Consider the following 25,215-nt stretch of genomic DNA (forward strand, 5'->3'; position numbering starts at 1 on the left):
TTGGCCAATTCCATGAATAATAAACAGATTGCAGCCTACATGGACCATATTTTCATTCTCAAAACTACAGAAGAATATTGAAGATTAGATGGGCAGGGCGAACAACTAGTGAGGAGATACGGAATTAAATCGTGGTAAAATAATTTTTAGGACAACTTGACTAAAGGAAGGGAGGCATCGAGGAATTCTCAATTTGGTAATGCAGGAGAGTTTGGAGAGGGAACCGGGGAGGAGGGGCGTGTTATGAAGGTTGTTGAGAAAGACCAAGTGTTTATTGCATTAAGCTGGTTCAAACGAATGTACACTACTGACCATAAAAATTGCTACACCAAGAAGAAATGCAGATGATAAACGGATATTCATTGGACAAATATATTATACTGGAACTGACATGTGACTACATTTTCACACAATTTGGGTGCATAGACCCTGAGAAATCAGTACCTGGAACAACCCCCTCTGGCCGTAATAACGGCCTTGATACCACTGGGAATTGAGTTAAACGGAGCATGGATAGCGTGTACAGTACAGCTGCCGATGCAGCTTCAACACGATCCCACAGTTCATCAAGGGTAGTGACTGGCTTATTGTGACGAGCCAGCTGCTCGGCCACCATTGACCAGCCTTTTCAGTTGGTGAGGGATCTGGAGAATGTGCTGGTCAGGGCAGCAGTCGAACATTTTCTGTATCCAGAAAAGCCCGTACCTGCAACATGCGGTCGTGCATTATCCTACTGAAATTTAGGGTTTCGCAGGGGTAGAATGAAGGGTAGAGCCATGGGTCGTAACACATCTGAAATGTAACGTCCACTGTTCAAAGTGCTTCAATGCGAACAAGAGGTGACCGAGACGTGTAACCAGTGGCACCTCATTCATCACGCCGGGTTATACGCCAGTATGGCAATGACGAATACACGCTTCCAATGTGCGTTCACCGCGATGTCGCCAAACACGGATGCGACCATCATGATACTGTAAACAGAACCTGGATTAATCCGAAAAAATGACGTTTTGCCATTCGTGCACCCAGGTTCGTCGTCGAGTACACCATAGCAGGCGCTCATGTCTGTGATGGAGCGTCAAGGGTAACCGCAGCCATCGTCTCCGAGCTGATAGTCCATGCTGCTGCAAACGTCGTTCGTGCAGATGGTTATTGTCTTGCAAACGTCCCTATCTGTTGACTCAGGGATCGAGATGTGGCTGCACGATCCGTTACAGCCATGCGGATAAGATGCTGTCATCTCGACTGCTAGTGATACGAGGCCGTTGGGATCCAGCACAGCGTTCGGTATTACCCTCCTGAAACCACCGATTCCATATTCTGCTAACAGTCATTGGATCTCGACCAACGCGAGCAGCAATGCCGCGATACGATAAACCGCAATCGGGATAGGCGACAATCCGACCTTTATCAAAGTCGGAAACGTGATGGTAGGCATTTCTGCTCCTTACACGAGGCATCATAACAACGTTTCACCAGGCAACGCCTGTCAACTGCTGTTTGTGTATGAGAAACTGGTTGGAAACTTTCCTCATGTCAGCACGTTGTAGGTGTCGCCACCGGCGCCAACCTTGTGTGCTCTGAATAGCTAATCTGTAGCACGTCATCTTCGTGGTGCAGTAATCTTAATGGCCAGTAGTGTATGTTCCGGCAGTTAAGCAGAGATGAAGAGAACTGCACCTAATAAACTATCATGGAGAACTGGATCAAAGCAGTCGGCGGATTATGGACCACAACAATGTCACCACCGACAACAGCGACTAAGTCTGTCAAGTCCACGGTGTTTTCAGAATCTTGGTCTCGAACAAACATCGTCACCTTGCGGTAAGGTGTTGCCGCTGACGCAAGACTTGCTGAAGGTCAGTGTACGAACTTGGAGAGAGGCAGCGTCCACGCGACCGAGGCGCGGACACGCACGCCTGTCCGTCACGGCCGGTCGAGCGGGCCTCATGCATAATGCATGTGGCCGGGCCCTCGCCTTAGCCGCTACACACTGCCGCTACAACCTGCAGTAATAATAACAATTTTTTTGGCTTCGCAGTACAGAAATAACGGAGGCCCTGCTCGTAAAGAAGACGGATCGCCGCCTTGTTCTCCGTCTTCGATCCCCCCCGGCGCGCCGGTCAAAATCCGCGCCGGTGTGGACGAGAAGTGGCTAACACGCTGCCGGACGAGGTGCTTTATTAGGAGCGCCACTCTTCCTGCTGCTTTCCTTGTACGGCCGCACTAACAGACCGGCCGCATTTACATAAGCTTGTCAACAGTCGACAGTATCCACGTGGTAACAGGCACGGTATGGGGCGTTTGAACAACGAAAAACAGACTGTTCTGGCGTCTCAGTGAAAAACAATTTCGTACTATACTAGGCACATAAGTCGCAAGGAAATTAATCTTCTCTGCTGCTATTTAAAAAATATTTTATTTTGACCCTTAGTTCCTGTATAGACACAACGGGTACCGTACAACCTACGATTGTCGTTCAGTAAGTAGTGCAACAAATTTATTTCCTCTGCCAATTTCGGTTGAAAAACTGCGGAATTAGTTGTGTGTCATCGAGAAATATTCCCGCTTCAGCCCCTATAATTTCATGAAAAATGGCGGCGCCTTACATTGCCTTCGGGATGGCGTCTGTAACGGACGTGCGTGCCAAGCAGAGAGCTGTCACTTTCTTTTGGTGATAAACCGGAGCATCGCAGATACCAATAGGCGCTTGCAGAATGTGTCTACGAAGATCTTTTATCGAACAAAAGCACGATGAGTCGTTGGGCGAGGCGCTTGTCGTTATCGCAAAATGTCTCGGAAAGCTGTCTGATCTCCTGAGTGTCCGCCGGCTGCGTACAGATGTGACTTCTGAAGTGTTGGAACGTGCGGACGCTCTCCTTCGTCCAGAATGAGATTTTCACTCTGCACAGATTAAAATTGTATTTCAGACCGAGACTCGAATTCGTGACCTTTGCCTTTCGCGGGCAAGTACTCTACCAGCTGAGCTACCCTAGCACAACACACGCGCCGTCCTCACAGCTTTACTTCTGCCAGTACCTCGTCTCCTACCTTCCAAACTTTACAGTAGCTCTCCTGCGAACCTTGCAGAACTAGTACTCCTGAAAGAAAGGATTTTGCGGAGACAATGGCTTAGCCACAGCCTGGGGGATGTTTCCAGAATGAGATTTTCACTCTGCAACGAATTGTGCGCTGATATGAAATTTCCTGGCAGATTAATAGCTGTGAGGACGGGGGTGAGTCGTGCTTTGGTAGTTCTGTTGGTTCAGCACTTGCCCACGAAAGGCAAAGGTCCCGATTTCGAGTCTCGCTCTGTCACAGTTTTAATCTGCCAGGAAGTTTCATATCAGCGCACTCTCCGCTGCAGAGTGAGAATCTCATTCTGGAAACATACCCCAGGCTGTAGCTAAGCCATGTCTCCGCAGTATCCTTTCCTTCAGGCCGGCTCTTGTGGCTGAGCGGTTCTAGGAGCTTCAGTCCGGAACCGCGCTGCTGCTACCGTCGCAGGTTCGAATCCTGCCTCGGGCATGGATGTGTGTGATGTCCTTAGGTTAGTTAGGTTTAGTTAGTTGTAAGTCTATGGGACTAATGACCTCACATGTTAAGTCCCATAGTGATTAGAGCCAATTGAACCTAGCTTTTCTTTCAGGAGTGCTAGTTCTGCAAGGTTCGCAGGAAAACTTCTGCAAAGTTTAGAAGGTAGGAGACGAGGTACTGGAAGAAGGAAAGCTGTGAGGACGGGGCGTGAGTCGTGCATGGTAGCTCAGATGGTAGAGCACTTGCCCGCGAAAGGCAAAAGTCCCGAGTTCGAGTCTCGGTCCGGCACACAGTTTTAATCTGCCAGGAAGTTTCACTCTCTTTCGTGGTCATCGACGGATCACAGTCAAACACTTCGCTACAAAATTGGACGTCTTTTTCGGGAGGGTTGACCCACTCGTTCACCAGTTTGGGTGCTCAAAGATGTTTGCACATTGGATTGCTCGCTGCCTAAGACAAGACCTCAAACAGCAACGCAGAACCATCTGTTGGGAATTACTTGCGTGTTACGAGGCTGATCGTCACAATTTTTTGTCGAATACCATCACAGGCGATGTAACATAGGCACATCACTTCGAATCGAAAACAAAGCGGCAATCCATGGAGTAGCGTTACACCACCTCTTCCCCGAAGATAAAGTTCACAGCGTTATCAACCGGAAAAGTCATTGCGAAGTTCTCCTGGGACCCGGAAATTGTTATTCTGTTTGATGTCCTGCCTCATGGCACAACTATCAACTCTGAAGTGTACTGTGCCACCATCAGGAAACTGAAGAAACAACTTCGGCATGTCCGCCGCCACAAAAGTGCAAACAAACTGGTCCTCCTCCATGACAATGCAACGGCTCACCCAAGAGTGTGCACCCGAGAGAAACTCTCAAATCTTTATTGGTCTGCTCTTCCTGATACACCCTACAACTGGGATCTTGCACCTTCCGATTTTCATGTGTTTGGCTCAATGAAGGACGCACTCCGCGGGAAGCAGTACGTGGATGACTCAGCGAGACGTTGGCTTCGACGTCGACCAGTAGAGTGGTACCATGCGGGCATACAGGCTCTTCTAGTAAGGTCGTCGCATTCAACGGAGAGTATGTTAAAAAAAATGGCTCTTAGCACTATGGGACTTAACATCTGAGGTCAGCAGTCCCCTAGAATTTAGAACTACTTAAACCTAACCAACCTAAGGACATCACACACATCCATGCCCGAGGCAGGATTGGAACCTGCGACCGTAGCGCGGTTCTAGACTGTAGCGCCTAGAACCGCTCGGTCACACGGGGCGGCACTATGTGAAAAATATATTTTTTTGCCCACAACAATGGTGAATAATAGGGTGTACAGGAACCCCGAATAATAACCAACCTACTATCAGTGAAAAATGTGGTACATTACTTATTCAACGCCCCTCGTACTTAGATCTGAAGATGATTGAGTGTGATCGAAATTTGTCATACCGTAAAAAGAAATTGTAAACTGAAATGGAAAAAATAACGGGATAATTACTTTTGAACTTTCTTTCTGTATATATTATTCGGGAAAGTATGTGTGATACGTGAAGAGCTATAACAAAGCTGGCTCTTATGAACGATCTTGACTCTTTCACAAACGTTAATAACTGGATCGCTTGACAAGTGGTCTGATTTTATTTGTTGGAGCTTCCAGACTGGTCTTCCAAAAAACACCTACATCTACATATTCATCAATACTCCACATATCACCTTATGGTGTATAGCGTAGGGTACTTCGTGTATCAATATCAAGTAACCCCCTTCACCACGTTCCAGTCGCTAACGAAGCAAGGGCAGAACGATTGTTTGTGAGCCTCCGAGCGAGATCGATTCTGAATCTATCTTCCTCAGAATACATGGAACAAGCCTCAGCCTCGCATCTGCCTTTCGTATGACTAGTTGTATGTGGTCGTTCCACTTTTAATCGCTCTGTATACAATTCCCATATATTTAATGGATATGGCTGCTACCAGTGATCGCTCGGCAGCTGTATAGTAACGCAGTGAGAAGTCTTTCTACCTATTTGCCCGTAGTGCATTATAATTTTATTGTATTAATGATTTTTTAGGTTGAAACTATGTGTAGTAAACTGAACAGAGGCAATATATATATGCCACAGGCGTTAGTCCTCTGTTTATTTAGGTATCATCGGTGACCTTTTCTTTCTATGCAGCGCTTTTGACTTACGTATTCTGCTGTTGTGCAAATAAATTACAAACAGTTCTGATCTAGGCATTTTTTGTCCAATACTGGATCAACATTGATAAAACCGACAAACTGCACGGACGGATACCTGTCTGAAAAGGATGAAAAGGGTCCTATAAATATGTGTCCGGAAATGCACGGTGTGCGTGCAACGACTACAATAGTCCCGGAATAAAGTACAGAGCTGCATCCTGTCCACTTCACAACAGATGTTCAAAGTGACCTCCATGGGATGCAACACACGCGTTCACACGTCGGATTATTGATTGCCGCAATCTTTCGTTCGTCCCGGCCTCTCACCGAATAGCGTCAAAAGCAGCGTGAACGCGCTGTTGATGGTTCTCCACCTCAGGAGCTGGTTGGGTATACACAGCGTTTTTGAGGTGCCCGCAGAGTAGAAATCCAGGGGGTTTAAGTCCGGTGATCTAAAAGGCCATGCTAAAAGGACTCTGCGTATTATCCAAAGTATGGGGAATACGTTGCCGTGGTGTCAGCGAACTGTAAAGCGAAAGTGGGGTGATGATCCGTCATGCAAAAACTACATAACTTGTGGTGTTGCCAAAGGCACATTTTCAAACAGCCCAGGTGGAGTGTTCAGCAGTAAGTTCAGGTACGTTCCTCCGTCGAGGCGTTGTGGAATAATAACTGGTCATACTAAGTGGGCGCTAAAAGTCCCTGCTCACACATTTATACTGAACCGATGCTGATGAGACGCCTCAACCATACCCCAAGGATAGACTGCAGCCCACATATGACGATTATGGTTGAAATGGCTCTGAGCACTATGGGACTTAACTGCTGTGGTCATCAGTCCCATAGAACTTAGAACTACTTAAACCTAATTAACCTAAGGACGTCACACACATCCCTGCCCAAGGCAGGATTTGAACCTGCGACCGTAGCGGTCAAGCGGTTCCAGACTGTAGCGCGTAGAATGTCTCGGTCACTCCGGCCGGCTGACGATTATGTGGATTCATAACGCCAGTCCTTGTAAATGTTGCTTCGTCGGTAAAGAGGACTCATGACATAAATCCCATAATTATGATGGTCTGGTGCAAAAACCATTGACAAAATTCTTCCCATAGAGGAAAATCAACTGCTGATAACCCTTGCACCCGTTGCTGGAAATAGGGATAGCAGCAGTTGTCATGCAGGATACACGTAATCATAGTTTGGCGTGCTCCATGTCGGCGGGCCACTTGCTTGGAGCTTGTACTAGGGTTCGTCTACACATCCTGTAGAACCCAGTACGCCGCTTCCCTCCAACTTCGTCTCTCTGAAACGACACATGATAACACAAACTCCCAAAAAGGGCTTGAAATGTTGTGTGATGTGGTTGGTATCTGTGAGCATACTTGATTTGGTATAGCCGTGCTGCCTTTCGACCGTTTCCATTTTTCTGGACGTAGACAAATACCATATCGTCTTATTCATGACATAAATAACGGACCATTCCAGTGCTTATAGTACACTGACTCAATGACACATTCTGCAACACACAAGGAACACATGGCACGTGGTCAAGGGAACTGTCATTCGTCAGCGCCATCTGCCGTGGCAATGATACAATCCCAGACACATGTTCGCAGGACCTTTTTTCCTCTAATTACAGTCAGGAATCCGTCCCGGCAGTTTGTCGCTTTTATCCACGTTGACCGTGTATATTTTATTGCTTGTATGTTTTATTGCTTTACATTGTGTGTTAATATTGTTCTACATGTGCTGGGGAAATTGTTGTTGTGTCTGTGGCAGCAACATTTTAAAACATAGGACGCAAACTCACTGTACCACCATGTTAACTAGTTTAGTGTTATGTAGTGTTACTAACTGTGGAATCTCTTTCGTAATGTAGAGCAATATCAGCACATTCAGTAAATAATAAAACGTATATTGAGCAAGAGGTGCCTGCATCACAATTGTATTTAACTTATACGCACGACAGCAGAGTATGTTAGTTAAACGTACTGCATACAAATTACAGGCAGCTGATGATGCCTTAATGAACTGAGGCGCAAGTATCTGGAGAAACAAGTATTGCCTTGATTCAGCTACACACAGACAAACACAACATACAATCATTAATGTAATATTAATAGCAACTAAGGATTAACATGTGAATAACATTAAAGATATGTCCCATATCACTAGTCTCGCTAGTTTGTCCACCATTCTAATGTCGTAGCAAGTCAGATTGTCTAGATCGAGGGGAAGCAAGAGCGGCCAGGATTTCGGCTGTTTTACCCGGAAGCCGCCAGCGAAATTTCAAATGTTTCAAATGGCTCAAGGCAATATGGGACTAAACATCTGAGGTCATCAGTCCCCTAGACTTAGAACTACTTAAACCTTACTGTCCTAAGGACATCACACACATCCAAGCCCGAGGCAGGAGTCAAACCTACGACGGTAGCAGCAACGCGGTTCCGGACTGAAGCGCCTAGAACCGCTCGGGCACAGCGGCCGGCACCGCCAGCGATGGCGCACCGTTGCGCCATGCTTCGTCACAAGCGCCAGCGGCACACAACGACGACACTACGCCATTTGGGGAGCAAACGAGTGGGGCGCACATTGGCGCTTTTAGCAACAGCCAGTCGCGTAGACTGAGTGTAGTAACCCAACCGGTGCAGGTTTGTAAGTCAGCGAGTCGGCGACAGTTCATCGCACGGTTCACTGGCACAGTCTATCAGGACTTTAGCAGAGCTCTTTATCGGCGGAGAGCTCAGGGTTCCTCCACAACGAGCAGTTTATCGTCGGTAGCCAGGAGACTGTCTCCACCGGTCAGAGGGTATCAGCTCTGCAGGCCGGAGCTCACGTTACCAACAGTCGGGAGAGCGCTGCCGCTCGCAAGTAAATCGCCCACGGGGACAGTAACTACCACAGCCTGGGCAGAGACGTGGTAACTGACGTTCTTCTCTGGAGACGAGTTTATTTCTGAAAGAGACTGTCCGTTTATGGGAATTAGTTCTCAGGCTGGACAGTCATAGGTGTTTTATCTGATATACGTTTGCGTGAGTGCTGCAATGTACAGAGTTGATGTACTCGTTCTGATTGTTTATGGGACTAGTGTTGAAGATCGCATGCAACAAAAGACAGAACACTTTCTTACGTCGTGGGTTAACTGGGAAGTCCGGCGCCAATCGTCGCTCCTCTGCAGGTCTTACTGAAATTCGCTACAGTTTTTTAGCAGTACGTGTCTATATACAGCAGTATTAACTGACCGACACCCTCATGGAGCCTCCTGCATTATCCACTAGACCACTTAAATATATTGTGAACATCAATGGCATTATGAGGCTCCTTCTGTGAACACCCGAAATTATTTTTATGTCTGAAGATTCCCCTTCGTTAAGAATGACGTGCAGTCTTTTATTTGATAGGAACTCTCCAACCCCATCACAAACCTTCTTTCACCGTTCTAGTCTACAGTTAGCAACTGATTTACAACCTCGTTTACGGGAAAGACTGTACCCAAAAACAACGGAGAGCGAGGCAAATGCTGTATCCGAAGCTCGGAAAGAAACTCCCTACACAGCCTGTCTGTCAGTTTCCTTATCCTGCTCTTCCTTTCTTCAGTTTTAAATTTTTTAATTTTTTTTAATTGTTACCTCTACGATGAACCACACGCTATTGACTGAAGACCGTCCGAAACGAGTGCACTATAAGAGATCTAATTTCGAAAGTTTTCCTTTCCATCTATCTGCTCTGAATACCTTGCGTAATATATAATACTGTTTGAGCGGTTCTTTTGTGTACGACTATTTAACTTCTATGGTAAAATGACTACGTAGCCTAAAATCAATATAGGAATAAAAATTTATTCGGTGACTTCGAAACTCCTCTATCTAAATTTTTTGTTACAAGACTGTGATACTCCATGATTTCCATTCCACACCAATAGCGGTGTCAGTTCCTTTTATTAATAACGTAGAATCGGTGCAGTGTCGTGAAACTATTGGAAAATACAGCACATCTTGACGAGGGAGAACTGAAAATCGCATTCCGCAGACAGCCGACAGCAATGTGTTATCAAATGGGAAACAAATGTGAGCAATTTGGTCAGAATTACTACACTGATGTGCAAAACTTACGAACGAATGACCCTTTCGCACTGTGCATCACTGCCAAGTAACAGAGCCCGATTAAACTTACGCCACACGTAGAAACGACTGCTACAGTATAGTACAGAAGATAACAGCGCAGGCAATGACAATATTCATGATGATCAACTGAACGTTACAAATGGCGGGACATAGTTTTTTATAGGATGTGCGATTACCATGGACAGCAATGCATCCTCTGAAACGTGCTACAATGCTGGCCTTAAGGATGGAAGACCTGTAGTAGAGCGTTCTGTTCCTCCAGTAATGGCTGAATAGTGGTCGGCGCATGTGGATGTGGTGCCATACGTCTCCCCAACGCATTCCACACATGATCGGTGGGCAGGCCACCACATGCGCCAAATATCGTTTCGTTTCAAGAGCTCCTCTCCTGTGCAGTTCAATACTGTCGCGCATTGTCATCCATGAGTGTAGTGTCATAATAACGTTGGCAGCTGAGGATTTGGACGTCTGTGCGCCTATGCAACATTATGTCTCCATATACCAGAACACGTGGTACATCAAGAAGATCAAGTTTCACGATATTGCTCGGTGCATTGTGTGTTTCCACCTCTCGCCATTTGAGGGGAACACGATTATTTTGGTGGTCCAAGTGTTGTGGCGTGGGGAGGTATAACGTTGGACGGGCGTACTGATCTCCAAATCTTTGAACACGGTACTCTCGTCAGTCAGCGGTATTATCGCAATGTACTACTTTTCCAAGAGTCTTTATGGATGACAATGCGCAACCACATTGAACAGCGAAACTGATGGAGCCCTTGGGACGAGAGGACATTCGGCCAATGGGCTGACCTACCCGTTCCCTCGACTTAACCCCATCGACCACGTACGGAATGCTCTGGGGAGACGTTTCGCAGCACTTCCGCGTGCACGAATAGCCATCCAGCACTTGTCAACCAAGCTGCCCTACCATAAGAACTCCTCAGCACGGGAGCTAGTTACAAGGTTTCCATTGACGTGCGTGGTTCTCACACACCCTATTAAAAACCACGTGTCACCTTTTCTAATGTCCAAAGGGACGTCATAAATGCGTTTCATTCCATAGTTCTTTCATTTACCTTCTGTACTATACAGTAGCAGAAATTTCTCTATATTGTCCAAGTTTCATTGCAAGATGTTACTTGACTGTGACACATCATGCGTTAGTTAGTTTCGTCCTTGAGTTTTACAGACCAGTGCACACGGTAAACGTAGTCGCAGCATGGAGTAGAGTAATTCGAAGAAAGACTAAAGTAATGAAGCGAAGCTGAAATGAGGTTAGCGTTAAACTTAACGTTCGGAATCTTGTAGTACACTAATTGAAGTAGATCTCATACCTTGGAAGCAAAATAACACACGACGGACAAAGGAAGCAATCTAGTAGAGGAAAAGAAGGAATTCCTGACTGCTAGCGGATAATGGCATCAAACATCGGTCTTAACTTGACGAAAAAATTGTTGAAAATGTACGTATGGAGCACAGCATTGCATTTCAGCAAATCATAGGCCGTAGGAAAACCATAAAAGAAGACAATTGAAGCGTTTGAGATTTGGTGCTATGCAACGAGCTCCGCGCCAAACCGTGTAGGTCCAGGGATGCCTACCTGATACCGTGTCATCCTCTGCCTTTGTATGGCCGTTTTTCAGGCTTACCAGACGGGAGAGCCGCAACTACTCGGTCAAGAAGCTCCTCTGGTGGCATCACGAGGCTGAGTGCACCCCTTAACAGTCCTCCGACCAAGGAAAAATCCTTGGCAGTCGCGAGAATCGAACCCAGGTCCTCCGCAAGGCAGCTATCTTCGCTGGCCACTCAGATACAGAGGCAGACAGGTGTTAGATAAGGACTTTGAAAATTGGGTGCACTGATAAGATAAGTAATCAGAGGACTCTCCTCAGAATCGACGAGAAGAGGTTCATGGGCACAAACACCGACAAGAAGAAGGGACTGGGTGGTGGGAAATCAGAGAAAATTTCCATCGTGCTTGAGGGAGCGGTTAGAAATTAAAAACTGTTGTGGAAGTAAAGATTGAAACAAATCCACGAAATAACCGAGGTCTATGGGTGCAAGCGCTGCTCTGAGATGAAGAGGTAGGCGCAGGATAGGAATTCATAACCAGCTGCATCAAACCAGCCACAACAGCGATTTCTTTAAAAACTTCAACATTTCTTACTTTAATTTTGGCTTCCCTTCATGTTTCATAAAATAGTTAAACGTTGTTTACCGTTCCTAATGAAAATTGCAAGGCTTTGTCATGCCTCAAGAATCCTGATTTTGTCGTCCTCACTACTTTACCTACTTCCAAGAAATGCTCCCTGACAGAATTTTAAAACTTCTCATCCACAGAGAGGAGAAATACCTCATGGAAGTAATCCTTCTGCTAGACTGGTGTACGTGACAAGAGCTTACCAAATACTGTTTTCACAGTACCATACAATCGTGAACTGCCATTGAAGCAGCAGTCACCGACCTGCACTATACAATTGTTGTTTATACAGGAGCTGCCGACCGTAGCGTCGTATTCTACCTCTTTACATATCTGTGTATTTGGACACGTACGTCTATCCAGTTTCTTTGGCACTTCAGTGTATATCGGAGCTTTAATTCTGGAGCACAAAGTATTTGCGTTAGAGTCTTTTTTTTATTTCCCGACACAACTAGAGGTCTTGCTCTCATGCGCTTCTAAAACTTTTTATTGTGGTTGTCTTGTTGATATCACACGAGCATAAATTTCATCAGCTTATTATCATATGATCATCACACTTTGTTGTTGGTAGCTAATGAATGTGTGTTAATCAGACCTCTCCTTATCTCGAGTCGTCACTCATTGCTATCAAGCCGACCGATGTGGCCGAGCGGTTCTAGGCGCTTCAGTCTGGAAACGCTCGACCGCTACGGTCGCAGGTTCGAATCTTTCCTCGGGCATGAATGTGTGTGGTGTCCTTAGGTTAGTTAGGTTTAAGTAGTTCTAAGTTCTAGGGGACTGATGACCTCAGATGTTAAGTCCCATAGTGCTCAAAGCCATTTGAACCATTTTTAGTGTTATCAATCCGTTCGTTCACCAACATGTAAATTATTTCAATCTCAAAATATGGCGCACCTCTTCGATAACTAATGTTTAACGAACCTTGTTTTCCGTAGCAGCAGCGGCAGCAACAGAGGCCTGTTGTTTCGCTTGTTATGCGCAGGTTAATGACCGCATTATGAAGTTTGCGTGGATACGGCTTCTACGTGAGATAATCTGTTGAAGGTTCACGGCGCCGGAGCGAGCACGTAAGCTCCGCCCAGATTCTGCATCAGGAAAGTAAATAACAGACCGGAAGGAAAATAATAATTTGGCTGCCTAGATAGGGAGAGCGTATAATGTCAACAACGAACTGCGGAGACAACCTATAGGTTCAAAAATGGCGGATAGCTGTATTTCTGAAAACACCGAAGGCTTGGACCGTTTACTGAACTGAAATTTACAAACGAACGTGGACACAAAACAAGACACTGTCAATATGCAGTAATTAATCAAAAGTATCCGGAAACTTGTTAGTGGATATCAGTGTCCACTCGCCGACTTTATGATGACTTGAACTCGGTTGTCTAACTTTCAGTGATGCCTCTGAATGTCGGAAGGAATCGCAGCCGATTCTACCTCAAGAACATAACTATAGAAGATAGTGGAGAATGTTCCATTTGGTTCAGTTCGGAAATCTGGGCAGTACAATCCATTTTTTGGGACGTTATTGTCCACAAAGGATTGCCTCACAGATGCTGCTTTATGATAATGTGCATTCTCATACCGATGCAATCAATAATCGTCTCCGAACTGTTCCTCTATTGTACGCAGTACACAATGCTGTCACATGTATTCATACCCCTCCGCATTTAGCGTCTTATAACGCGTAATAAGCGGGCCATACCCTAACGGCGGAAAACATCCCCGTGTCGTGACAAAACCCTCTCTTTGTTTCACATTTGGCACTATACATGATGGCAGGTAACCTTCTACAAACATTCGCCAATTCCATATGATTCCACCAGATTGCCATTGGGTGCAGCGTGGTTTATCAATCCTAATCAATCATTTTCAGTTAACCTCTGCTCAGTGGCGTTGCTCTTTTACACCTCAAGCATCGCTTAGGTTTTACAACAGAAATATATGGCGAATGAGAAACCGCTCGATCACTGTACCCCTTTCTTTTAACTCTCTACCTGCATTCATTGTGCTAGCTGGATTGATTGTAGCGTTCTGAAACTCGCGAGTGATACCTTACGCTGATTTCACGCGATTTTTTACCAGTGACTGTAGCAGTGACGCCAGTTGTTACGGTATAGAAACCTAATGGTACACGGAGATTTTGCTGTGATTTTAAGGCAATAATCAGTGTGGAATAATCATAGGTTCAGATCCAGTTCTTAAATCAAAAGAATTGATAGCTGGTAGCTCATAATTTGCAAAAGTAGGTTTAACGAATGTCTATGTACAAATACCTCTCGATAAATGATCCACTTGGCCCTCATCAGTACAAGATACTGCCACTAGGGATCTGCCATTAGGAATCAGCTGTGCATCATCTTTGTTCGAGCAATACTTAGAACAATTAATTAGAAAGGCTCCTAACCTTGTGAACTATCCGAATAATATCACTGTCTTGGTAAGGACTCCTGACTCGTATTGCCTAATTTGGAATTGTATTTAAGATTTTACGAGCAGCCAATTTAACGAATAAAAACGCATATTCTCGCAGCAAGACGTCCAATACTTAGGACCAATTCTGTCATACCAACACCACAACACAATAAAGCAATTAAAACTCCTGTAGCGCCCCAAGAACGTCAAGCAGCTAGGCGCTATTGTAAGCCAAATCGGTTACCATAAAGGTAGGTGACGTAACTAGGGTATTACTTGTGGCAAAAGTGCAATCCAGCTTTTATTTCTTAAATACTGTACTCCGAGTCAACATTCACCTATTAGTACTGCTGTTTGTGATGGAGCCTACAAGTACGCGCATTAGACCTGAGCTTGTCACACAGCCATTTCGCTGTGAGGAAAAACGTATTTGTACATTAAATACTACAAAAAAAATATTTCAACTATTGGTAAGCGAAAAAAGTTATTTCTATAAATGACAGACATAACTTTGTGACAGCATTCATACCTGCAGAGAAAAGTACGACAATTGAAACCATAGAGACCAAGTCTAATTAAGGAAATTAAGGGAATTTCTGGATCGTTTAGTAATAAAGAAAAACTTTTATTTCGCTTTATAAGTTTGTTAACTTTGTATCTTGGAGAAACACAAGGTCAGCTTATCATTGTGACAGACGAATTGAACTCCACTATTCCTGGCTTTGACTTCATGTCACAGTATTGTCCTGGGACAGGGTATCTGTTTTATACAAGGCATAGTGTATGTGTGTATCTCCACGATCTCCTCACTAGCCTCTATATCAATTACAACCAGATTTGGAACAGGAACAGTAGCACTCATGAGTAACAGCAGTGTGTGGTTTGCAGCCTCCTAGCTCCAATAGGACCAGAAATATGGGCAAAAACGTGTTTCTTTCCAGCTCCTGGCATACAGGCTGTTCTGCAGGACACACATATTGCAATGAAACAGTATTGGCCTGCCAAATCAACCTGCTTTGCAGTGCAGTCTACATGTCAGGAGTTAGAAATGGATTTCCAGGCCTCAAAATGCAGGTTGTCCTGTATAACTGTCATATTGTGTTGGATTGGTTTCTGTGTGCTTTGAGTGTTGTCCTGTATGCCAGAAAAAATAAATCATTTCTGGAGCACCTGCTGTGTAACCTCCACTGTATGACTAGTATGTTTTAGGATGGTGTAAGCCTGCTTTACTGAACGGTATTGCAGGATCTCCACGTGCTGAATATCATGAATGGCGACAGGTTTAGATGGTTAGAGAAGGGGATCGACAGAGAAAGAGGAGTAGATGAGATGCATTAACTGGGTGGAAGTTGTAGAGGTGTAGTGGGCAGATGGAAAAAGAAGAGGTGGGAGGCAGAAATAGAAAGAGAGAGGAGAGTACAGTATGGTCAGTGGGAGAGTGGAGGACGATATGGTAACAGAGAGAGGTAGAGGAAATGTTGAAGATGAAGAGACAGTAGGAGAGGAGATAGACAAAAATGGGAGAATGTGTTGCACAGAGGGAGGGAGGGAGAGATGGACACATAGGAGAAAGTGTGTTCAACGTATGTATCGAATGTACATGCAGGTGAATCAGTGGATGAAATGATATTATTCCATATTCCGAACATTCCAATGCTCACAAATACTTTAATTTTATCAAAATTAAAGGATAATAGTTATAAAGTTCCATACATATGCAAATAAAATGTCAAAGTGCAAATCTCTATAATTTATATTACAAAAAGTGCTAGAAGTGTCCAAAAGCTGTCCCCTATTAGATGCAATATGCATATGAAAACTGCTTTGCAACTGTCATGAAAAGAAAATGTCTCACCACATATGATCTACAAAAATGTTAACTACCTATTATAGGAGAAGCTTCCAAATATGGAATTGGCACAATCCTGTTTTCATATCTGTATCTAGACATGTGACCTAAACTTGCTATCACAATTTCTAACTGGACAGGATAACGTGTGGTTTGCTTTGGAGATCATTAGACAAAACACTTTTGAAAATTTTCTGTTGAGTACCAACTTGACAGCCAACTTTGTGCCAAAGGCTCCAGTATTACCGAAATGAAAACAATACACTCAGCTGACGTTGGCTTTGGAAAAAAAAAAAACGAATGGACCAGAAATTAAATCATACTGGTATATGAGACATTTAGGTCTAACTGTGGTACATTCAGATTCAGGAAAGACACAAGCATTGATTCTGGAATTGCTAAAACTGAAAGTGCTTCAAATACTATATCAGTGCCATTGGGATAAGCATTTACCAAACACTTTGCCAGAGAGCATTGTTATCGTACAAAAATAGATAAAGACATAGTGGTGATGTTGTCTAAATGTCATTTTGGCCAGATATATCAGTGGAAATATCTCCTGTGGCCACAGCCATCATAACCCTGGTCTCTTTCATATATAGAGTATGCTAGACTATTTTTTAGGAAGCTACTAGCTGACTGTCATTGATGCTTTTCCTAAATTTCTATATGTGATTCAGATCTCGTCTATAACTCCTATGAAAACAATCATAGCTCTGTCAAGTTATGAATCGAAGGGATACCGAATTCAGTAGCACAGACAGAATCACTCAGTTTTCATTACAAAAGTTCAAGTTTTCTGTGAACGAAATGGTATGTCATGTACCAAAACTGAAGCAAACTGACCCACTGAAAGATTTGCTACAAGTTCAAATCTCAAATGGCAAAGTAACACAGCTGTACCATAAGGCTAATTATTAATTTTACTTATATAGTACAGAGCCCGTCCTCATGATATAAAATCACGAACAGAAAAACGGCTTGCGAGGCCTCACTGGGCACTAATGTCCATACTAAATTCACTTGTGATTCCACAGACTGAGCATATACGTAGATAGCAAAGTTTTTCATAGTCAGTGATCAAGTACTCATTGTTGTTGTTGTTGGTGTTGTCTTCAGTATGCTACTCTATCCTGTGCAAGCCTCTTTATCTCCGAGTAATTAATGCAAACTACATCCTTCCGAATCTGATTAAGATATTCATCTCTTGGTTCCCTCTATGATTTTTACCCTCCACGCTTCCCGCCATTACTAAATTGGTGATACCTTGATGCCTCAGAACGTGCCCTACCAACCCATCACTTCTGCTAGCAAAATTGTACCACAAATACCTCTACTCTCCAATTCTCTTCAGTATCTCCTTATCAGTTACGTGATCTACCCATCTAATCTTCAGCATTCCTCCGTAGCACCACGTTTCATAAGTTTCTATTCTCTTCTTGTTGAAACTGTCCATGTTTCACATCCATTCAAATGCTTTCAGAAAAGACTTCCTGACACTTAAATCTGTACTCTATGTTAACAAATTTCACTTCTACAGAAACGCTTTCCTTGCCAATGCCAGTCAACATTTAATATGCTCTCTTCTTCGATCATCCTCAGTTATTTATCTGCTCAAATAGCAAAACTCATCTACTACTTTAAGTGTCTCATTTCCTAATCTGATTCCCTCAGCATCAACTGATTTCATTCGATTGGATTTCATTATCCTCGTTTTGCTTTCGTTGGTGTTCATATTACATCTTCTTTTCTAGACACTGTCCATTCCGTTCAGCTGTTCTTCCGAGTATTTTGCTGACTCTGACAAAATTACAATGTCATCGGAAAAACTGAAGATTTTTATTTCCGCTCCCTGTATTTTATATCCTAGTCCCAAGTTTTTTGGTTTCCTTTATTGCTTGCTCAATATGCAAACTGAATAACATTGGGGATAATCTACAACCCTATCTCACACCCTTTTCAACCACTGATTCCCTTTCGTGCCCCTTGACTCTTGTAACTGCCATCCGGTTTCTGTACAAATTATAAATAGCCTTACACTCCCTGTATTTTACCCCTGCTTCCTTCAGAATTTGAAAGAGAGCGTTCCAGTCAACATTGTCAAAAGCTTTCTTTAAGTATACAAATGCAATAAACGTAAGTTTGCCGTTCCTTAACCTAGCTTCTATGACAAGTCGAATGGTCGGTATTGCCTCGCGTGTTCCTACATTTCTACGGAATCCAAACTGATCTTCTCCGAGGTCGGTTTCTACGTCCTTCCATTCGTCTGTAAAGAATTCGTGTTAGTATTTTGCAGCCGTGACTCATTAATCTGAAAATTCGGTAATTTTCACACCTGGCAGCACTTGCATGCTTTGGAGTCGGAATTATTATATTCTTCTTGAAGTCTGAGGGTATTTCGCCTGTTTCACACACCTTGTCCATGGAAAATGGAAGAGTTTGTAAGTACTTCTGAAGGAATGTTGTCTACTTCCGGTATTGTCTACTTAGGTATTTCAGTGCTCTGTCATATTTTTCACGCAGTATCATATCTCCCATCTCATCTTCACACACGTCCTCTTCCGTTTCCCTCAAGGACATTGCTCTTTTGTAGGCCCTCTGTATACTCCTTCCACCTTTCAGCTATCCCTTCCTTGCTTAGGACTGGTTTACCATCTGAGCTCTTAATGTTCTTACAGGTTGTTCTCTTCTCTCCAAAGATCTCTTTAATTTTCCTGTGGGTGGCATCTATCTTAGTCCTAGTGATATATGCTTCTATATCCTTACATTTGTCCTCTAGCCATTCCCACTTAATGGTTTTGCACTTCCTGACGATCTCATTCTTGAGACATTTCTATTCCTTTTCTCCTGATTCATTTAGTCCATTTTCATATTTTCTCCTTTCGTCAACTAAACTCACTGTCCCTTGTGTTACTTTTCACCCACTTCATCCTCTGCTGCCTTCACTATTTCATCTCTCAAAGCTACCCATTCTTCTTTTTATTTCTTTCCCCTGTTCTCAATCGTTCCTTAATGCTCCCTCTGAGACCCTCTATAACCTCTAGTTCTTTCAATCTGTCGAGGTCCCTATCCTTAAATTCCTAACTTTCTGTAGTTTCTTCAGTTTTAATCTACAGTTAAAATTGCGGTCAGAGTCCACATCTGTCCCTGGAAATATCTTAGAATTTAAAACCTGGTTTCTAAATTTTTGTCTTACCATCATATAATCAATCTGAAACCTTCCAGTGTCTCCAGCTCTCTTTCAAGTACACAACCTTTTTTCATGGTTCTTAAACCAAGAGTTAGCGATGATTAAGTTATACTCTGTGTAAAATTCTACCAGTCGGCCTCCCCTTTCATCCTTACTCCCAGTCTCTGCTCATATCAATAAATCATTGTAAACTGTTGCTAATCTGTGTAGCCATCATTTTACCATACATTCTGTCTAAAACTTTTTGGTCCTTTGTCGAGGCAGTATAGGTGTGTGCAAGCAAGACACCTCGTAACATCAACTAAATTCGGTGGCAGGGATTTCTCTTCGTACCACATATTTATGTTTGACACCAAGACCGTATGGTGAATAAAGCAATTCCATTGTACCAATATCCTGGTCACTGGTGTGAGGTGACGACTTCTGCATACGCCAAGTGGCTGACTGTGTAACCTTCCACTTTCATCTGTGCTATGTTACGTAATATTATGTTAAATTATTACCACTGCTGATAAATTTCACCTTGTAGCACTAAGTATGAAGAAGTTCGTGGTGTTTTGATGTTGTATGTAGTACCAAAGTCGGTGATCTTTATAGGATTAAACTAATACAATTTTTATATTGTCGCTCCTCATCTTCCTTTTCTCAAAACAGATATGAAGACAATCTGCTACTGACATCGAAACCAGTCATTATTAATAATAGAAATAGTGATTCAGACGGTGCTTTTCATTCATTATGCTAATGGAGATCACGTTTCCTCAGGCATGCCGTCGATTATGTAACATGTCATCCATCACTGCCAAAAATGCGTCGAATTGAGGGATGAATGTGTAGAGAGAGACTAGCGCCAACACCGCGTTTCGTAGCCGCAACCTGATTCTTTTTTTTTTTTTTTTTTTTTTCAGGGTGACATTTAAAATTTTAGTTCTCGTACTCAAAGTTTCAAATCTGTACCGTTCCACTTGTTACGAGGACATTCACCACACCAGACAGGTTCTGGACTCACATCTGTGGATCGTTTGAATACTGGACTACACTCACCAAGCAGTTGCCCCTCATTCCATAGCAACGGTAGCTGTTTGATGTTGCCTTTAGCCCCAACAATACGTGTGTTCAACGTTTTCTTCGAGAAGCATTTTCTACTACAATGAGGTACTTAGTTACATGTTGAAGACACAGTAGGGGTCCACTGAAATGAAGGTATTTTAAACGAGCAATCTACAAGAATAACTAATAACATGATGTTACCAGTCTACTACTTAATAACATATTCGCAATACACTGTGTTCGCGTCACTACTAAAATAGATATATCGCTGAGTATCCCAGTGGTATGGATAGTATACTGCAGTTCATATAGGCTTATGAGTGAAATGGATACGTACTAGGTGAAAACATAAAATAAAACCGAAAGTACAATTCAAGAGACAGAAACATAACGTATATAGTATTGAAAATTTTAATTCCATAGATATTAGAATGACAGAATCTCTGCCACTGTATTTTTAGAGGGAATAAATAAATGCCCACTGATTGGATCACAACTGTGATGAAGCCGGCCTCGGTGGTCTCGCCGTTCTAGGCGCGCAGTCCGGAACCGTGCGGCTGCTACGGTCGCGGGTTCGAATCCTGCCTCGGGCATGGATGTGTGTGATGTCCTTAGGTTAGTTAGGTTTAAGTAGTTCTAAGTTCTAAGCGACTGATGACCACAGCAGTTGAGTCCCATAGTGCTCAGAGCCATTTGAACCATTTTTTGAACTGTGATGAAACAAATTCAAACATGAACTTTTGTTCCTGCTAGAATGCGGTGACTGTTCCGTCAAAAAAGTATTGTACACGGAATATATGCACAGTATTTAATTTTGTGCGATTGACTGTTGACTATGTGAGTTTATGTGAGAATGAAACAGGTTTTAACAAAGATGTGACATTGAACATTTTAAGACTTTTTTATTTTTGCTGTTTTCTCCTCGTCATACTTAGATATAAGTTCTAATAACTAAAATATTGAACACCCAAATCTTTAAAGAAAAAGCATCATCCCAGTTATCGATTTCTATTAGTAGTTACGCAAGATCTCACATGTTGTGTTGATTGTCTAGCAACGCTAGGGGGAAGTAACACCTAATTTCAGACGAAGAAGGAAGAAATTCAGTGGCAGCGCTGAGAATTCCTTGTATCTACGGAAAATTAGTGACTGGTATGATGACTTCATCATTCAAGGCGTCAGTTTTGGAGCACAAATGCTAACGAAAGCAGTGACGAACAATTCTGTGATTTCGTGACGCCTAACAGCGAATGTCAACAACTGACGCTCTCATTTATTCCGAGAGGCTATGAAAATTCATGCGCGCTACAAAAGCGTTAATAAGGAGGAAGGGCGGCTATGCAAAAGGGGAAGGAAGTATAGCTAAGAATAAGATGTGAGGCGTGGGACTATCCTTGCGTCACATATCTATTGCCGAAGCAAACTAACCATAAACCAAAAATCGGTTGAGTATTAATATGAGCAAGAGTAAAATCTCTGCTCTTACCAACAGTATGGTTCTGCTTACGGAAACTAATTGCTTTGTTCACTTGCCCTGTATCACATCGGCAACTGGCCCCATCAATATGTTATCATACTGTATGGTATGTAGTATGATAGAATAATGAAAAGCTGTTACAAGGCAGCGAATATTGAACAAAGCTTGCAACATGATTCACGTAGATGCAGTCGTATGTCACGGACATAGGTCTCTAGAGTGATACTAGACTGCACATAGAATAATCCACTCGTAATACACTGTAACAACCTGTACACGTGGTAAAATGTGGCTTGGTTTTCTTGGCGCGTCAGATATGTTTATATATTCAATCTCTCAATGACTTCCTCTGTCATGATCTTCTGGGGTTGGCTGTCGTACTAAAAGACAACGTGGTACCCTGGTATGTTGTTGGAAGACTTATTTCATGGATTCTGGAAGTGGCGAATTTATATGTGCTACGAAAGATTATATTGATGTCTAATGAAGGAACATTAGCAGTGATGCTGGTTTGTTTAGATGGTGGACAACTAAGCTTTCTCTCTATGGCCTTTGAATATCGAGCGCCCATTTACATCGACACCCGATATTCCGATTAAGCTGATCGTTGCAAATTCTGATATCAACAGCTGTTTTGATCACAGAATTTCAGTAGGTAAACACATGGTATAAGATCTTAATTTCATAAAACTTAGTGCGATGTTCGTCTGTTCGTTGAGCACAAGAAATCTATCGAACAGAGAATCATTGAAGTATGGAAACTGATAGCCTATGCTGATGAATGGTGGTAACTCTTGATATACACTGTCCAGTCACATTTATATGATCAGCCGTCAAAAACCTGACTAACCACCTATTTCAGTGTGGACCGCTGCGAGACGTATAGGAAGAGAGTCAATAAGGCTCTGGAAGATACCGACAGGGATGTGGAGCCATGTCCACTCCAATTCTGTGGCCAACTGCGCTAGGTTTCTTTACCGAGGATCCATGGCTCCAACAAAGGCCACCTCTCACTACAAACTAAGCTGTTTTGGATATGCCTCCACCCTTGGTCCGAAAGCCAGTGATCAAGCTGTTTTGGGCGTCAGATAATTCTCTCTGTTTTGTTTCCACATTGCCACTGTGACTGCTCTCTTACCAGCATTCCGACTCCCCCCCCCCCCCGGACAATGTTTTATGTATCCTCCACTGCTAGTACTGTCTTCGAATCAATATTGTGCGTTGACTTCACATGCAAGGCAGTGATCAGAATCACACACACACACACACACACACACACACACACACACAGAGAGAGAGAGAGAGAGAGAGAGAGAGAGAGAGAGAGAGAGAGATCTACGTGGTGAATCATTCGATCGATCTTTCTTGCCCATGAAGTATGATCATGTCAACCTAACCTAACCTAAAGTTGCAACCTGTTACGGCAAATATTTGCGTATAAGTGAATGAGATCTATGATTCGTGTAGTATCATCATTCAAAAATGGTTTGTACCCAGGGTTTCGTTTGTAGCACCCTGCTAGCAAAAGGGAAATTTAACTATGCGGTCGACTGCTCCACCCGCTTCCAAATTATCTCACAGTGGATAGATGAATAGTCAAGGGTATGTGAATAGATAACTGCTCACTATACCACCTTACATAACTACTGCAAAGAGCAGTCGAAGGCAAAGAAGAATTTACACGTAGAGAATGATTCGAGTAGTGAACATGATGTGTAGATATTTTCTCGGCTTATCAGTCCTCAGACTGATATGATTCGCTCTGCCATGATTTCCTCTCTTATGAAAATCCCTTGATCTCTCAATAATTAAGAACTAACGTCCTCTCCCAGTTATTTACTGCATATTTCAGTCTATGCCTTCCCCTACAATATTTTTTCCCTCTATGGCTTCCTCTGACATCAAAACAGGATTTCCTATAGTTCAGTTCGTATTTCTGGCTAGTTGTTTGCACATGCTCCTTCCCTGTACATTTCACTGGCCACCTTCCTGCATGTGTTTCAGGGCACGTTGTGTCCCACTGTCAGTTTTCCTTGCTCCTGTTGCGGTCACGAATGGAGCGCGAGAAAACAAACTTTGGAAACCTTTCGTGTAAGTTCGAATCTCTTTAAATTCTGCAAAATAGAAGAAAAATATTGGTTGACTCATCTTAGAATATACGTTCTCCAATATTTTACAGAGAACCATATCACCATGCACAACGCCTCACTTGCAGCGTCTGCCGCTGGAATGGTATGAGCTTCTTTATGCAGTTTTCACGCTTGCTTAACAAATCTGCGACGAAATGCGCTGCTCATCTTAGGACTCCCTTTCTCTATCGCTTGCATTTGGTTTGCATCCTAGACTGACGAGCAATATTCAGTCATCGGACGAACATGTGTTGTGTAAGCTACACTCTACACTTTTGAGTCATCTGTCTTTTAAATAGTTTTATGCGGCCTGCCACGAATTACACTATAGTGACAACCTCTTTATATCAGACTACCACTTGGACTCTACGTCATCAATAATTTGTTGGATATTTTCCAATCTCTGTCTTCTCTTACCTTCTTTACCCTCTACACCTCTCTCTAGTAACATGGGAGCTATTCTCTGATGTCTTAACGCGCGCCCTATCATCCTGTACTCCTTATCAGTGTTTTCCATGTATTTATTTCCTCTTCGCCGCTGTCGAGAACATTTTCACTTCTTAGCAGTCTATATAATTTTCAACATAGTGCTACATCATCACATCACAGACGCTCCGATTCTGTTCTTTCCCAGTTTATCCTTTGTCAATAATTAACTATCACACTACCTCCAGACGCTCTACTAGGAAGATGATTTACTCAAGTGCTCGTTAGCAAAAACCTGTTTATATATTTATCACATGTCAGTTATGAAATTTGTATACACGACGCTGAGGTGATAATGATCACAAAATGCAACATTTTAAAATAGCTAAGTTTCTATAGATTAGACACATGGCAACTTCTGTGCCATACATAGGCTTTTGCAAATCACAACTCGATCGGCTCGATAGCTATCTAGTGCCGGAGTGCAAAATGGAGCAGCATAGAGTTTGCTCGGCCTAGATGCAAATGAAGCAGGGCGTGCCGTGCCTCCAGGTATAGCCATTCCGCTCCATTACTAACGCTTCCTCTGCCTGCCACGCCTCGTGCTTTTAAGGATGGCTTTCCTTCAGCGAT

General features: G+C 43.2%; 1 protein-coding gene across 2 annotated transcripts in view; it reads right to left on the reverse strand.

Moving 5' to 3' along the window:
• The window catches only part of LOC126268018 (uncharacterized transporter slc-17.2-like), a 294,182-nt gene that overhangs the window by 222,851 nt on the left and 46,116 nt on the right, over nt 1–25,215 (reverse strand). The window lies entirely within an intron of this gene.

This window comes from Schistocerca gregaria, chromosome 4, assembly GCF_023897955.1.
Source record: "Schistocerca gregaria isolate iqSchGreg1 chromosome 4, iqSchGreg1.2, whole genome shotgun sequence".
Lineage (NCBI taxonomy): Eukaryota > Metazoa > Arthropoda > Insecta > Orthoptera > Acrididae > Schistocerca > Schistocerca gregaria.